The sequence below is a fragment of the Carlito syrichta genome, unplaced genomic scaffold (genome assembly GCF_000164805.1).
Source record: "Carlito syrichta isolate Samal-C Ts95f unplaced genomic scaffold, Tarsius_syrichta-2.0.1 Scaffold315939, whole genome shotgun sequence".
NCBI lineage: Eukaryota > Metazoa > Chordata > Mammalia > Primates > Tarsiidae > Carlito > Carlito syrichta.
In genome coordinates this window covers 96,439-114,672 of record NW_007260035.1, presented here as the reverse complement: position 1 = coordinate 114,672, position 18,234 = coordinate 96,439, and the positions used below count along the sequence as shown (strand labels likewise).

The 18,234-nt window shown below is 39.9% G+C and overlaps 1 pseudogene; it reads right to left on the bottom strand.

Moving 5' to 3' along the window:
* Positions 1-1,367: 1,367 nt before the first annotated feature.
* LOC103276140 lies at positions 1,368-2,216 on the bottom strand (annotated as a pseudogene).
* Between the last annotated feature and the right edge of the window lie 16,018 nt (positions 2,217-18,234).

Sequence of the window (18,234 nt, the reverse complement as noted above, 5' to 3'; positions counted from 1 at the left end):
CACAGGAAAGATATTGTGTAAGTCTGTGTATAAGGCATTGTAGCCTGAGTAAAACTTAGCAGATGCTACTGGAACTGAAAGCCAGCCTATCTGTATGTAGGTTAAATTTTCAGTTATGGTTTTCTTTAGTTGCATTTAGGAAGAATCCACCACCTCTTCCAAAAGATTGCAACTGTGTCTTTCTATTGATCTACCTACCATCAATCATGCTAATTTCCAATCTTATTCTTCAAATTTATGATTAAAAATAGATCAGAATATGCCACTCCCTGCTTAAATCCTTCAAAGGTCCCTGCTGTCCTCAGGGTATATTCTCAAACATGCCAGACAGATATATAAAGTACAGCTCTTATTATGAACTCCCAGCCATAATGATGGTATAGTTTTTCAACACACCAGACATTTAAAGTTCTTTGTTGTTTGTTTATGCTATTTCTTCTACTTGGGATACCTTCTGGCTTGTTCACCTGGCAAATGCAGACCCACCTTTTAAGACATTGGATAAAAATTGCCTTTACAAGATTTCCTCCTTTGTGATCTGACTATACTTGGGACCTTGGGACTAAGCCTGAAATATAGTAGGTGTTAACTGTTGAATAAGTTAGTGAATACATGAACAAATTAATGCATGTTTTTTTCCTTAGGATATTAGCCTGCAGGAACACACAGCAACAAAGTGAAAGCCCTCTGCTTTTCAACGCAGTAAATGCTAAAGGGACCCAGTAGCACAATAATTTTAGGAAGAGAAAAACATACAAAAAAACTGGAGGTGGGAGTGGGAGTTAGTGCTCAATGCATTTGTAAATTTTGTTCTGCTCTAAAACACATCTTTGTACACCCCTTGCCTTGTCCTCTAAAGTCCTGCCTTCATTTGTCCAAAAAGTCCACCCTACAATATAGCCCCCCACCAAACACATTCACTCTAATCACCTCCTGCTGTGATCCTCACATTATTTTGGAAAGAAAGTGAGGATTGGTGACACAAGAAGATAGCACAAGGAGCAGGACCAGGATTCAGAACTCTGGTCTCCCACAGCAATATTTAAAGTGAATGCACCTGTGTACTATATTTATGAGTGCATAAAGTTATGAGACATGAGATAATGGTAAAGAAATCTGAGTTCCTAAGTGTCCAAGTAATATGTCCAAGATTAGAACACAAGTACTATAGTTTTCAACATAGATCTTCTCCATTCCACCCATAATCATAAATATATCAACTATCAACTATCCACCACAGCGCTTATACTCTCCTCATCTTCTATTCCAGATTCATGGGTAAAACCAAATCATTTTTCAAGTGACTTCAAATCTCAAGTTCCTAGCCCCATAGGGTTTAGCAAAGTAGGCACCAGCGATATTATTAGTCAGAAACACATCCATACATTTGGGGACTCAGTGGTGACAAGTGGTGATGAGAAAAAAAATAAGATAGGAATGTAGAAAATAAGAATGACACCAAGGTGGCAACCACAGGTACTCAGAGACATGTACAGGGCATTATGGACTCGAAGACAAAAGACAGCATGGAGGATAAAGCCACAGAAGATGGCAGTGGGGATGGAATCCAGGCACATGGCCAGCAGAGTAACAGTCAGCCCATAGACAATACTGACAATGAAATTGGCACAGACCAGTCAAACACTGCCCAAATGATCATAGTATGTGTGTGACATGACACGGTGACCACAGTAGGGAAGTCTTCTCAGCAAGATAACAAAAGGGGAGATAATAGCCATAATATGGACTATTCCACCAAGGGCAATTTTGCCTATGACAGTATCATTGAGAATGGTGGTGTATCTTAATGGGTTCTAGATAGCCACATATCGATCAAAGGCCATGGCAAGAAGAACTGAGGACTCCAGAGCATAGATAACATGAGCACAGAACATCAGGGCCAGACATCCACCAAAGGAAATCCCACCAGCATGAAGCCACAAAATGGTCAACATGTTGGGTACAGTGGTAGAACTGAGAGCCAGGTCTGTGAGTGAGAGAAGGCAAAGGAAGAGATACATGAATGCATGAAGGGCACTGTTCATGGTAATGACCAGGATGAGAGCAGCATTTCTAGCCAGTCCCACTGGGTACATGGCACAAAAAAGGATAAAAATCTAAAAGTGGGCAGCCTTCAGGTTTGGGAATCCCTTCATCATGTTAAATGTCTCAGGCACACTGACATTACTGCTGTTGAAGGCTATCAGGATCCCCATTTGATGTTGCAGACATTGCAGCTACTACTACTTCTAAATACATAAATAAGTAAGTAAGTAAGTAAATAAACAGTTCCATGTTAAATCTCTCTCTAGGGCAAAAGACGCTTCACAAGTGTCTTCATTCAATTTAATTAACCACTAAACAACAGTTCTGCTCCCATCACCTCTCTTTGACCATGACTCTGTTTAAGAATCTAATATCTCTCCCAAACTTCTAGTTATTTTATCTTTCGTTCTCCTTCTCCCCTTTCTCACACTGACAAAAATGGGCAGAGGCCAGAACATAACGTCATCATTCCACAGACCAAAATCAGCAGCCCATTGAAGGAAGAACTAGATGCTTTTGCCCACAGTCCAATCTAAGAAGCTGAATTAATGTATAAAGGACATCCTCTTCAATAATAGCAATTTGAGGAGCCTCCCCTGTCCACTTCTTTTGTCCTACATTGCATCTCCCCCATGCATGTTTTAATATAAAGGGCCAAGTTGAAAGATATTTAACTAGATATTATTTTTCACATAGAGCAGATAGAGGTAAACTTCAGGGAACTGGGCACATTCTTAGTGCTTAGGTTGCTACAATTTTATTCTTGGGATATATTCCTTCACTTATATACCCACATACAGTATTTTTCTTTTTTCTTTTTTCTTTTTTTGAGTTGGAGTCTAACTCCATCTCCCAGGTTGGAGTGCAGTGGCACACTCGCGGCCACCCCAGCGTCAATCTGCTGGGCTCCAGAGATCCTTCTACCTCAGCCTTCCAAATAACCAGAACTACACTACCATGCCCAGCTAATCTTTTATTTATTGTAGAGATGAGGTCTCATCAAGTTGCCAGGGATGGGTCTCGAACCCCCGGGCTCAGGCAATCCACTCGTCTCAGCCTCCCAAAATGCTGGAATTACAGGCTGAGCCATCGAGCCCAGTCAGTACTTTTCAATGAATCAAATAGACATCTATTTCTTTTCCTGTACTCCCCTGAGTAGGACAGTATCTAGTCATCTTCTGAAGCAGTTACCTCCACAGGCCTCCAACTCTGATGCCACGGTTCTGTCCTCTATAAGATCCCATCCTCTAGGCAGACTTTTAAGCTTTTCTATCATAGTGTTCCAAATCTAATTCTTTCCAGTCTGACCAGATCCTGTTTCCTTAATGATCACTCTGCATTTCACATACTCATGACCTGAGTACATTGGAGGGTGTTAGAAACAGAAGAACTAGTTTGAAATTTCAGCCACACCTGTGGAAAATCACTTACCCTCTCTCTGCCTGTTTCTCCATCTGCAAAATGAAAATAGCACCCCTATTTTGCAAGTGTTTTAAAAGAGTAGCTGCAATATCTCAAAAGTGAATGGTTTCTAGTGCTTAAAGAATAGTTTCTAGGATTGTCCTCATTTCCAAGCTCCTTGGCTTTCCCTCAAGTGTCTCACCATGGATATAAATTAAGAAACCATGTTCTAAATTTCTATTAAAAAAAAAAAAATTCCAGTAACAACTGATAGTGGCACTTAAGTTTTCTAAGTGTACTATATTGAGCAAAACAAAGTATTTTTATTTCCTATAAAAAATTGTGAAATCATTGTATCATTCTAGTTTGTGGTTTTCATTTATTTTTTACATTTCTGTGTGTGAATAAATGTCTATGTGTCAACTATCTATCTGTGATTAAAGTTTCATATGGTTTTGTATTATGCATCTACAAATGGCACATAGTAGACATTTAATAAGTAGTTGCTGCTAAGGAGAAGTAGTTTAATGTCTATATCTCTAACTCTGATCCTATATGACTGTTGAAATTTATGTATGTGACAATCAAAGTTTATTTTCTACTATATTAAATTCCCTGTAGGCCAGTTTGATATCTTCCATATTATCTAGTCTTATTCTAGCTTATGATTCTACTCCACGTCCCAGTGACTATGTTTTTATTGTATATGATGATGTAGGTTGATACATGTAGATATGATTATTTGGGGATTCAACACACCTATTCTTCCTAGTATCCTTCCTCATTTCTTAAACTTGTACTCCTTCTCCGACATTGATTTCACAGAAGAGACTTATTTTAACACAGATCCTTAACCTTTTCTCCAAATCTGGCATTCCCAGGAGTTCTTTGCCTCCCTTTGCCCTGCCTAGACAGAGAATCTGGGATGCAGGGACCACACGTTTGCTAATACCTTGATGGGTCTAGCTACAGCCTCTAAGCTGGACTGATACCTTACGAATATAACAAAGGACAGTTCTACCTAATGACTTTTTCTTGCTGACCAAAGCTAAAGCTTAAACTTACCATAGATAACAGATAGATAGAGGATACTTTAGTCCTGCCAGCAAGCTCCACTCCTTAAAGTTCTGTTTTGGGCTCTTTAACATTCTGAAACTGTAATGCAGTAAGTTGTGGGATGACGGGAAGTGATTTATATAAGCCAGTAGGCTGCTATCAGCCAGGTTTAGCAAGGTCCAGAACTCAGTAAAAAAACAATAATGCCAACAGTATCTCTCACTCCATTCAGTAGTCTCACCACTGAGGCCTGTGTGATGGAGAAGGGGGATGAATACTTCTAGGATCCCAGAATACTGCTTTCTCATCATCTCCACTCCACCCCAAGAACTCCTACTTCTCCCTGGGACCAAACATGGATCACTGATCTCAGAAATTCAGATCAATATTTTGTGCTACAAGAAAATGTAAACTATATACCAGGCTCACTGCTGGTATGTGAGGCCCCAGATATATTTGGTCCACAATCCCTGATTTCCACAACCTTCAGGTCTCTAGAATTAAGGAGAATCACCGCACATTTAAGTCACATTATCTGCCTCCGAAATGACCATCCTTCCCAATGCCCAGGAAGCATGAGACTCAGCTGTCCTTCAGCCCAAACTCAACTGAATACTGAGGTTGGCTCTAAATCTTTAGTCCCTAGTTTTCCATTTAGTATCTTCTCCAATATGATCTCCTTCATCCCCCCATCTTTCTATAAGCTTTATCCTGCATTTAGAAAATGCTTCATCTGTCTACTATATGAGTCACATCACTAATAGATCAGAAGTTTACATATAAGGTAATTGAGTGAATGGAGCAAGTATTGATGACTTTTGCTGACACATAGGAAAGAGCATTTAGAGTAGAAACAGGCCAGGGGAGATTGGGCGCACTGGCTCATGTTTATAATCCCAGAACTTTGAGAAGCTAAAGCAGGAGGATTACTTGAGCCAGGAAGTTCAAAACCAGTAGACAACATAGTGAGACTTTGTCTCTATAAAAAAATCAAAAAGTTATCTGGGTATGGTGGTGCACACCTGTAATCCAAGCTACTTGGGAGGATGAGGTGGAAGGATCACCTGATTCCTGGAGGTCAAGTCTGCAGTGAGCCCTGATTATGCCACTCCAGCTTGGGTGACAGAGTGAGACCCCTACTCAAAAAAATAAAATGAAATACAGGCCAAGGAAAAGCTGCTGAACGATATTTAGATATGCTGAGCCAGAGATTCTCCTGAGACAGCTAAGGGGCAGGTCAATGGGCTATGGAAGTAAAAATATTATTCTTATAAATTTAGCTGCCATGAGTACAGAAGTAAGAGCCAGATCCATGGAAATAGCCAAACTATTTTTTAAAATTAGTATTACATACTCTTGGGCAGCACCTCTTTATAAGAAAATGGATAAGAAACTAGATTAAAGAAAGCAGTATAAAGAGGCTGAGATCAGTATGTCCAATTCTGTAGACAAATTTGGGAAGCTAAAAAATGAGTAAATTTTAAGAAAGCGTCTCAACCTTACCAGGGAGAAGTCCTTGTCTGCAGAGAGTGGCATAACATCAGCACTGAAAGGAGAGACACTTTCAAGAAATTCAGAGGCAAAGGGGAGATAATAAAGTCAAGTACCTGATGAGGTGGCAGAGTCAATATTTTGCAAGATAAAAGAAGTCTGAATAGGAGAGGAAGTTGCTTGTGAAGTAGGAGAGGTTGACATCATAAAGCAGGATCCTGGCTGAGACAGTTTTCAAAGAAAAAGCCCAGCTGATAAGGAAGTTAAACATCTTTCCTGTGATATCAAGAAACTGGGCCAGTAGACAGAAAAGCATGAAGGTGAAATAGTGAGAGGCTTAAAGAGGCCTTAAGGAACGTCACAACTTCTTGGGAGAGCAACAGGCAGGCTTCCTTCAGGGTTATTCCAGAGTTGGAATCGAGGTGGCTCATGGTGATGATGGTGACGCTGGTGGACAGTTGATTTGATGATTGAGCACAAGTGCAGAAACCAGACTTAGGATCTCCCCATCCCATGTCCAAACTTTTAAAAGACTCGTAGGTTAGGGACATGAGAATAGGTGAACTTCAGTCTCAAGACCATATAACATGATCAATCTTTTCTCCAAATACTATTCCCTTTACCTACCCACTCCCAAATTGACATCACACATGTGATCCAAGCAAACTTTTTAATGTGGACCAGGCTTGGGCAGTGAGAGAAGGGCTATCCAAATGCTCACGTGATCTGAGTAAGAGGGATTCCCAAAACAAGCTACTTTCCTTCCCCTCCTCTTCCCCTTTCTTTTCCTCCCTCTCCACAGGGTGGTGCATCAGCTAGAAGGATCTACACTTGCAGCACCCCTATCAGCTTCTCAATGGCAGCATGGATATCTCCGCCTGTGGCCATCAGAGCCTGCAAGTTGGCATCACGATCTTCAAAACCTAGGGCATTCAGCTGCTCCAGTTCTTGCTGGTAGCGTCTTTCAGTGAGGAGGGTCGAGGACAGTGAGGACTGGGTGAACTGAGAGCAGGCATTGCCTGGTGCATGGAGGAGATGAAGAGCAGCCAAGGTGGATTGCCCAGGGTCTGGTCTGTGGCCTTGTCTTCCACCCCTATTTTCAGGGACTCCTCTAGTTCCACGGTGTCTGACTGGGTTCCATAAAAAAGGTGCCAGCCCAGGCACTTCCTTGGACAGTGTCTGTAGGCCTTGTCCTATCTGTATCAATGCCTGCAGTGCTCGAGGATTAGTGAGGATGGGAAGTAGTGGCATATAATGTCGCAGGGGGCTACCAGTTGCCAACTGATGCAGCAGACTTGGATTCTGCTGCAGTCCATGCAAGGTTCTACGCAAAACAGAGGGTGAAGGTCTCAACTGACTTGTTAGAGTGGCTTTCTCCATGGGCTGTTGGCTGTCCTGAGAGGGAAGCTCCTGTCCTGAGTATAAGTCCTGCATGCCTGTCCTGCACCCTGAATTGACCTGATTTGAGGTGGCACCCCTGACCTGGGCAATTACTCCTGCACTGACCTCTTGTGCCAATGGCCTGGCTGGTTCAGAAGGAGTGGAGATGATAGTAGTGGTGTCAGTACTGTGGTGATCATTGGCTTTCCCTCTGCAAGACTCTGTACCTGGGATGTGGTATTTGAAGGCAACTAGTAGGGCCATAGTGAAGAGCATGATCTGCTGGATATCAGAGCAGACTGGACGCATGACATTGTCTCCACCCGGCACTGCCTTTGATTCCTCCAGCCTCTGCTTGTCTGCCTGCAGGAGCTCCTGTTGCCGGGCTAGGTTCTGCAAGGTTTCCAGAACCTTAAGAGCTGGCTCACTTCTCTGCACTGGCCTCGAGGATTCAGGAACAGGGCTAGCATTAGCTGCTTTATCACTTACCAAGCCTTGAAACACAGGGTCTTCCAAGAGCTGTACTACAGGCTCAAGTACAACCATCAGGGGCTGAGTCATTTGGCCAAATAAGTTGGCTAGATCAGGTAAGCTTCGGGCCACCTGGCTCATCCTGGCTAGCATCCCAACACCCTCAGAGGCTGATGGTTCAGAGCAATGGGTGTAGTGGCCTGTGGGACCTGCCAGTGTTCCAGGATTGGCTGATTCTTTCAAACGGTTCCTCATCACCAAGTGAACTGTAGTACCATCATGGATGCCACACTGGCTCAGAATGTCTCGATCCCGGAGCAACTTTCCAGTGAAGATGAGTATCAGTCGGTCAGTGTCACAATGGAGGCGTTTAGAGATTAGTTTCTTAAAGTGGCGGATGCTGCTATTTTCTGCCAGTATAAATTCCTGGTGATCCTGTGGGGTCTTGACAGACACTCTGATGATGCGTGATGGTGGCTCCCGACCAGACATTAACTGACTGTCCCCTGCATCTTCCCTAGCTCGAGACATACTTCCTTGAGAACAAAATGCAGAGCTATGAGGCACAAACTTGTAGAAGCCTAGATGTGGCACTGAGCACACCTGGGTGCAGGGACCAGTAGGTGTCCAGGGATGTCCTCTCACCCACGTCCTGCAGGCGACACCTCCCAGTGTAGCCCTGCAGCCACCTGGCTCCCATAGAGGTGACAACTGCTCTTCTCCTGGCTAGCCTTAGGGGACATGAGGTCACTAATGAGATCACAGTTGAAATGTAGACCTGAGTGGGGGAAGGGCAGGAGTCTCTACCACCTTCATGAGGTTGAACTCTTTATGATTTGATTTAAGCAGCAATTTTTAAAAATAACTTAAATTTCTCTAGCCCACTTTCTATGGACAGCATGATTGGTTCTATGTTTTTGCTATTTGTGAATAGTGCTATAATAAATATGTTCACGCAGTTACCTTTTTTATAGAATGATTTGAGTTCCTCTGGGTATATTCCCAGAAGGGGTATTGCTGGGTCATATGGAAAGGTCGATTTTTGAATGTTTTAGGAATCGCCACACTGTTTTTCACAGAGGTTGTACTAGTTTACACTCCCACCAACAGTGTAGAAGTATTCCCTTTTCCCCATATCCTCTCTAGCATCTGTGATTTTTTTTTGAGTTATTGATGATGGCCATCCTGATGAAAGTGAACTGGATTTTAAAAATGTGGTACATATACACACATCCATAAAGAAGAACAAAATTATGAACTTCGTTGCAATTTGGATGAATTTAGAGTCTGTAATACTCAGTGATCTATCACAGAAACAAAGAACTGAATACCACATGTTCTCACTCATAAGCAAACCCCGAACATTTATCATAATACTGTAAGAAAGGAATTGGCTGCCAGGGGAGGGAGGAGGATGCACAGAACATCAGTAAGAGTACCTGATCTCAAACCAGGTGAAGTGGGGATCGCAGGAGACCCAAACTTTACCTGTATGAAGACCACTTATCTACCTAATCCTGAGTTGTTCCCCACATCTTTAAAATAGAAAAAAAGAAACAAAAACTTAAATTTCTCTGTCTAAAAAGATATTTCACACCAACCTGCTCTACTATTAAAAATTCTATCATTTGAGTTTGATAAATGAATATGGCTGAAAGGACAAGACACTGATGTAGGAGTTAGCACTGACCATGGCCAAGCCAAGGTCTCATGCCTCTGCTTCCACAGGAATAGAATGAAGATATGTATAATTAGTCCACACAGTTTTACTGGATCCGTAGGCAGTTTGCACTTCTGAGACCCTCCAAGTTAAGTAATCCATCTACATGTTCTTAAAAAGACATCATAATATTTCCCCAAAAATGTGTAAATAAGGTGACTCTCAGAGAAACAGACTATGATCTCAACTCAGAGGATTAGAGCTGAGACATAAGAAATCATAAGAAAGTAACAATTTGAATTTAGGTCTGTATAACTTAACTATTTTTTTTTAATTTTTAATTTTAAAGATGTGGGGTACAACCCAGGGTTAGATATACACATGTTCATTGTGCAGGTACCCTTGACTTCACAGTGATTAAATTTAAGGTACTAACATACTTGAAGAGGAAACTTAACACTTAAGAGAAGACAGATACAAAAAATAATAATAACAAATACTAAATAAAATAAAATAAAGATTGGGGAAGGACATTTGAAGAATTACAGGAGTTAGGCACTACAGAAACAGTGGGGAGAGTGTGTCTTGAAGGGAAGGTGGTTCTGAGACCAGCAAGGTGGCAGTGTGGTGCAGGCTCCTTGGGTGCAGATTGTAGGCCTGGTCCAGTGTGTGTGAAGGGCATGAGTGAGAAAGAAATGGCTATGTAATAAATCAGAGAAGGATAACACGGGAGCAGCCCCTTAGGGCCTTGCAGGCCATAGCAGGATTCGGCTTTGCTCGGAATGAATAAGGGTTCTGAGGGAAGGAGGGATATAATCTGACTTCCTTTTTGAAAGATCACTCTAGAAGTTGTGTTCACACTAAGTTCTGGAAACTGGTAGAGAGACCAATGATGCTGCCATAAGAAAATGGAATGACAGAGAAGCCTGTCTGGATGGACCTGAGCCATCAAAGTAAAAAAAAAAAAATAAAAGGAGAGAGAGAGAGAGAGAGAGAGGAAGAGAGGACATAGTCCAGTTATAAAAGCAGAAAATAATGAGTTTCTAAGGCACTGTGTTGACCACTCTAGGAAAATGATGTCTTAAGGTAAAGACCAATCTCTACATCAATTATTTTTACTGTGATGAACACATCAGGCTGTATTAGGTTTATGTCATTAACTCTTGCCACTTATACTTAACAGCAGGTAATCCTCTGAGACAGTCCTCTGAGACAACTCCAGACTGCTAGACGAAGTATGACACCCATAAAATTTTCTGTCAAGAGTGGCATTAGCAAGATAATAAAGCAGAAGTTTTCAACTCTCATCCCCTGAGAATGAGATAAAACGGAAACACAAATTTTGGTAAGAATCCAAAGACAAGAATATCTTTGCAGGAGTTCTGGAGTCCAGATCAGAGGTTCTGACAACCTAGCGGAGCAAAAATTTCAAGAGTAAATACATTAAAGAAGGTAGGAAGAGCAGTTTTACAGATTGATGCTGAGAGATCTCCTTGGCTCACAATTCCTCCACAGAAAAGAAAGCAAAAGCCTGCTTTGTGGGATGCCGCCTTTGAAACCTGCTTCTGCTTTGCCCCTTCTATAACACCAAGGGAATCAGCACAAATGAATAATCTGGGGACAGTTAGGAGCAGGGAGAAGGGTAGGGGCACACAGAAATTGGTTCACAGATTTCAATAACCAGCAATGGATCTTGCTAATTGACTCATGTACTCCATCAAGAGGCCCACCCACATGCACCTCAGGACTACTTGCCTGAAGATCCTCCCAAACTAGCCAGTGTACATCTCTCAAAACCTCACCAGCACTTTGTGCACCCCTACAGAGGGTGTGCATGAGATCCCATAGACAACATGCAACTTAGCAACCAGTTCAACGGCTGTGATGGAGAAGACACACAACCTAGAACATCGCAAGGGACTGCTGTAAGAAAATAAATTAGAGTGTCTCAGCAACTGGCTTGACATTGAGGAATTGAGAAAAGGCACACAATCCTAAACCTTTCCCTCTTAAAGAGAACAAAAGTAGTGGCATGAGTGTATTCACAGAAAAGGTTTAAGGGAACTCCAAAATCTCTATCCAGACTCAGTAGCGAAGATCTTTCTTGCCCATAACCAGTCACTAAAGACTAAAGCAGATGACTACTTCTTGACAGTCAAAGTCAGCAACATAAGTCTACAAAGAACATGAGGAATATGCGTGTTTGTGTGTGTGTGTGTGTGTGTGTGTGTGTGTATGTATATACGTGACATCACCCACAGAAAAAATAAAGAACCAGTGGCTGACTTCAAAGAAATGAACATCTAGAAACTGCCCTTAAAGAATTCAAAATAAGCATCTTAAAGTAGTTGTGTGAGCTACAAGAGAATACAGATTGACAAGAAAACAAAATCAGGAAGGCTAATACATAAACAAAGAGATAGAAAGTGCTAAAACAAACAAGCAAACAAACAGAAATTCTGGTACTGAAGAATCAATGTCTGACCTAAAAAAATTAACAGATTCAACAGTAGACTCTATCAAGCAGAAGAACAAATTGGAAAACTCAAAGACAAATCATTTGAAATTATCCAAAGGAGAAAAATGAAAAAAAGTAATAAAAAAAAAACTAAAGAAAGCCCACAGGACTTTTATATAGCAAAACTTAAAAAAGAAAAAAAGAAAAACGAAGAAATAAAGTCTTAATCTAACAAAGCAATATACACATTATGGAATTCCAGGAGCAGAGAAACAAAAAGAGAAAAAAATTTATTTAAAAAAATCATGCCGAAAACTTTTAAAATATAGGAAAGAAAATGAAGATCCAGACCTATGAAGCCCCAAACCCCAAATATGTTGAAGATAAAGAAGTCTTCACTGAGATTTATTATAGTTAAATTGTCAAAAGTTAAAAGACAGGCTAGGCATGGTAGCTCGTGCCTGTAATCTCAGCACTGTGGTAGGCTGAGGAGGGAGGCTTGTTTGAGGGTAAGAGTTTGAGACCAGCCAGGACAATAAAGTGAGACCTCATCTCTTTAAAAAAAAAGGAAAGAAAGAAAAGAAATTTTGCTGGATGTGATGGCACATACCTACATCCCAGTTGCTTGGGAAACTGAGATAAGAGAATCACTTGAGGCCAGGAGATGGAGGATGCAGTAAACTGTGATCATGACACTGCACTCTAGTCCCTATCTCAAAAAAAGATCAAAGACAAAAAATTTTTAAAGCAGTAAGAGAAAATCTGCACATACAAGGGATATTATCTCATACAAGGAAGAATCCTCTAAAACTGTCACATTAATACTATCAGATTTTCAACAGAAAACTTGTAGGCCAGGAGAGAAACCCATGCTGCTTGGCACAGAACAGATATTTGTTATATATTGAATATTTCATACTATGTCCAAAATAATTAATGAAAATAACAGCCATCCAAGACTACTATACCTGACAAGCTATCCTAATGATAGAAAAAGAGTAACTTCCTTAAAATTAAAGTGTCACTTTTATTGCAGCTCTATTCACAATAGCAAAAACATGGAACTAACCATGTTGCCCACCAAAGCTGGACTGGATTTTAAAAATGTGGTACATATACACAATGGAATATTATGCAGCCATAAAGAAGGAAAAACATATGGATTTCAGAGCAACTTGGATGGATTTAGAGTCTATCATACTCAGTGATCTATCACAGAAAAAAAGAACAGAGTACCATATGTCCTCACTTATAAGTGGACCTTGAACAATTATCATAATACTATAAGAAAGGGATTGGCAGTAGTGGGAATCTGCCAGGGGAGAGGGGGTGGGATTGGCATTGGAGGGAAACTGCCAGGGGAGGGAGGGGCACACCTCATCAACAAAGGTAACTGTATAATGAACATTTGTATACCTAGCCCTGAATTGTACCCTACATCTTTAAAATAAGTAAAATAAAATAATTAAGGTGTCACAAAAGCAATGATTTAAAATACAAAACTGAAGCCTGTATTCTATCCTGAATGTAAACCCCAGACCTTCTAAATTTGACTGGACATCCTAGATGGTGTCCACCAAGACACTTGGAACTACCAGGAACTTGTCAGGGAAACATTCAGAGAGAGATAAAGAGAGAGAGAGCGAGAGAGAGAGAGAGAGAGAGACTGCTATTCTAAAAGATTTGCTTAAGAGATTAAAAATTAAAAATGAGTTGAGGAGTAAAGGGACTGATTATCTTGCAATTGAGGCTATTGCATGGAGACATTGGCTCCCTTTATTTTCTCCCTTTGTCTCTAATCAGCTAAAGACAGAAACTGAAGACCACAGCTTCAGGTGACTAAAATCCTGAAACAAAAATTGGTTTTTGAAAGTAGGTGATGGGGAGAGGAAAGACTGCTGCTTTAAGTGGCTGCAAGACCAAGAGGGAAAAAAACCCAAAAACTTTAAAACTTGTTTGTAAAGTACTAAACAAATGCCAGGTCTAGAAAACATAATGCTAGCCCTATATTACTTATGAATTTTAAAAGCAACTCCTAGATACAGGAGAAGAAAATAAAAGTTAAATAAATCATGTATGCACTATTTTAATATAAATATGTAATAAATAAATTGTGGATATGTATATATGATACATAATTAAATTAAAATGTTGTATAATATGATATTGTTAGAAATCCAAAATAATTTATATTGGCCAGGCACAATGACTCATATCTGTAATCCCAGCACTTTAAGAGGCTGGGGCAGGAGGATCACTTGAGCAAAGGAGTTAGGGACTAGCCTGGGCAATAGAGTCTTTTGTCTCTGCAAAAAAGTAGAAAAAATTAACCAGATGTGGTGTGCACCTGTAGTCTCAGCTACTTAGGAGGCTGTGGCAGGAAAGTTGCTTGAGCCCAGGAGTTTGAGGGTGCCGTGCTGTGGGCTGTGATCATGCCACTGCTCTCCAGCCTGAGTGATAGAGTGAGACCCTGTCTCTCTCTCTCTCTCTCTCTCTCTCTCACACACACACACACACACACACACACACACAAATATATATGTGTGTGTATAAAGATTAGAAGGCCACCAATTGGTTTTTGTGCCTCTACCACATAGGTTCTAACTTAAATTTATGATTTATAAATGCACAAATTGACAAACTTGATGGATTTAGTCAAAACTGGGACTTGAGTTATACTTATGCCTGAGAATCCCGCTGAAGTTAAACTACATGCTCCTATAATATTAAGGGGTCACTAAATATAAAATAAAGGAAAGACAGGTATGCCTCACTTTAACAGTAGCCTTGTATAAATTTTCTATAGTCATACTATCCATTACCTCTAAATATTCAATATTGGGCAGAGATGCTCTAACATGATAAATAATAAGTTAAAATTAAAATAAGTTTTTGACACTTGCAGATTACTTTGATAAGATGGGACCTTATGAACTAATAATATATTAAAATAATATTGCCCAATGTAAACTAAAAAGAGAACTAAAAGGGGGGTGTCAGGGAATAACAATATATGAAACCTAAATTAATGAAGACGTAATTATCTCCACGGCTCCTCCATCTGATAGTCAAATTTTGTCTATTTTTAACTCTGAAAAAAATAGTGGGTGCTTTATAATAGATTACTACAGTCATAATTTTGGCCCTCCCTCCTATCCAGTAAGGTTCTTATGCCCAATAACCAATGTTACTAAAATTACTGATTCTATTCAGTCGACAATCAGTAAATATTTCACTCATAGATTTGGCTAATGTGTTCTATTTAGCATTATTTCAACAGAGTCCTCCACCACAGTTTGCCTCCACTGTCAAAGAGACTCAATACACCTTTTCCAGGTGCCCCGCAAGGTACTTCAACAGCTTTGCCATCACATACAATCTTTGCAGACAAGATCTTAACTATATCCTTCTTACTCCAGGAGCACAAGTATGACATTATATTGATAATATTCTATTCCAAGGAAATGCAGTTGACATACTTATTAATGGCACAAAATTCTGGTATATTTTGAGAGTTCTGGTAGCAATATATTCCTTATTTACAAATTGACTTACAAATCAACAGACACTCTTGTAACTGCTTTAAATAACTTCTGCACTGTAGAGGTTTTGGCAAACTTCTTTTATGCCTCCTCAGTTCCTGGACTACTCAAGATGGTTATAAGTTACCACAGGGTTTCTGATGCAAAAACGTCCCTTATTCTCTGATGATCAGCAATAGTGAGCAAATTAAAACCACAATGAGATATCACCTTATACCAGTTAGAATGACTATTATTAAAAAGTCAAAGAACAACACATTTTGGTACAGTAGCAGAGAAAAGGGAATGCTCATTCACCATTGATGGTATTGTAAACTAGTTCAACCTCTATGGAAAACAGCAACTAAAAATGAGATTACCATTCAACACAGCAATCCCACTACTAGGAATTTACCCAAAGGAAAGTAAAATAATATATTAAAAAGACATACCTGTACTTGTACGTTCCCTGAGCACTATTCATAATCGCAAAATTATGGAACCAATCTAAGAGACCACCAAGGATTGACTGGATAAGGAAATATGGTACATATACACCATGGAATACTATTAACTATAAAAAAAGAATGAAATTATGTCCTTTGCAGCAACATGGATGGAGCTGGAAATCATCATCCTAAATGAACTAACTCAGAAACAGAAAACCAAATAATGCTTGCTCTCACTTATATGCAAGAACTAAAGGGTCACAAAGATGCAAATAACAGATACCAGGTACACCAATAAAAGAGAAGTAGGGAGAGGGGTTATGGTTCAGAAATTACCTATTGGATACAATGTTCACTATCAGGAGAATAGGCAACCTGAGATTCAATTCCCACTACTACACAATATGTCCATGTAACAAACATGCACTTGTAACGTCTGAATCTATAATAAAAATGGCAGAGAAAGCAATTATTGGGCACTTAACATGTGCCCCAAACAAAGTAAGGCTTTGGAAAACTTTCCCCTCTTCACCTTGTGCTGTTCATCATTAAAACAACAGATGACTGACTACGACTGAGCTCGCTTGGAAACAGAAATTCTTACAGATGCTGAGCCGATGACTCTCCATTTCCATCTGCCCATTATTCTTTGAGTTATGGAAACAGACCTTTATAAGCTTGGCACATCTACCAAGGCCTCACTAAGACAAAATGGAACTAAACTTGAGCCCGCTGGCATATTTCACCTGCAGACAGGGATCCTTTCCCTGTTCTTAGTTCCTTGTCAAATGCCAAGATGCTGAAGGAGGTCACCCTTTCCCCAAACCCCTTGGTTACCTGGGGAGATTCTTGGGATTAACTGAGTGAACAGCAGTGGAAGTTTGTGAATTGTGTGAACAGCACTGTTAACCATCAAAGGTGATGGAGCTTTGTGGAATGTTGCTGCTTTCTATCCATTAGCCAAGATGTCTCTAATAAGGACACAAGAAACACCATACTTAGCCAAACTTAAGGCAGTTGCCTTAACACTAAATGCCCCCTTCAAGATAAAAACAGAAAACAAAACAAAACACTCTAGGAATTTCTTTCTTCATGAATATAGCCAAAATATCAAAATCATGTTTTCACATACAGTAAAGCCATGATTCAAGGCATTGCCAAAACACTCTTTATTTCCTTCAAAGGTACAGACAGTATTAACAGTGAACAGCAGTGACGTCAGCAGTACTAACATCAACCAAGACATACATTTCACTTCTTAAAATACACCACGCTGGGTCCTTGAAAGAGGCATTCAATAAAACTTTCATTTCCTCATAGGTCCCAGATAAGTGGTTTAATGGAGAGACATAATGTTCTCCTCAAATAACTCCTTTTCAAATTTCAGTCTGTCAAATAAACCCCTACATGAGTTGCTGTTCTGTCCCAGGCTTTACCTTGTTTTTATACATTTTAAATCTTACCCCCATTCCATAAGGGCTGAAGGCTAAATCAAAGGCTTATATTTTCCTGAGACTTATTAAACATAGATTGTCCCATAGGCCAGGGACTGCTTATGAGACATGAGATGCATTTGAGCATGAACTTTCCAAGAAAGTGCTAAGTTGCAAAAGCAGGTCCTGAACTTCTACAGTGAAGTGCAAGTTGAGAGGCAAATTAGGGGCTAAAAGGGCACAATTGTTCAACCACTTGACCTTTTGACCTAGGTTTCATTATTCCTATGAAAAATTGGCCCCTGTGCCTCTTTATCCATTTTAATGGGGAAATATAAAAGAACAGCCACTCCAAAATTATTTTAAAATATAACAATAATAATAATAATAAAAGCTTAAACCTTTGATTACTTTGTGACCCAAGAATAATTCTATTTGCATAAATTTACCTTATGAAAATAAATAGTCAGTCATACAGTAGAACCATCTTCACTCTTTTTTTTTTGTCTGCACAATCTGCCTAGAAAATCTTCTCCATGGTTTTCAATAACACCCATGCATGCTTAAGAATCTCCAGTCTCGACATGTACCCAGAAATTAAACTTGTCATCTACACTTAAAGTCTAATAGAGACCTCAAACTAAGCATAGCCAAAACAGTATTTTTGATATTTCCCTATAAACCTATCCTTCCTCACTCTTTCCAGTTATTTTCCTACTTAGTTATATGATCACTGTCCTTTTAACTGCTCAAGTCAAAAACCTTTTGTCCCATGTTATTTCCATCAGGAAATCTTGTCCACCTAACTTTAAGATATATATCCTGAATCTATCACCCTATCTGTACTATTACTACATAAGTCTACACA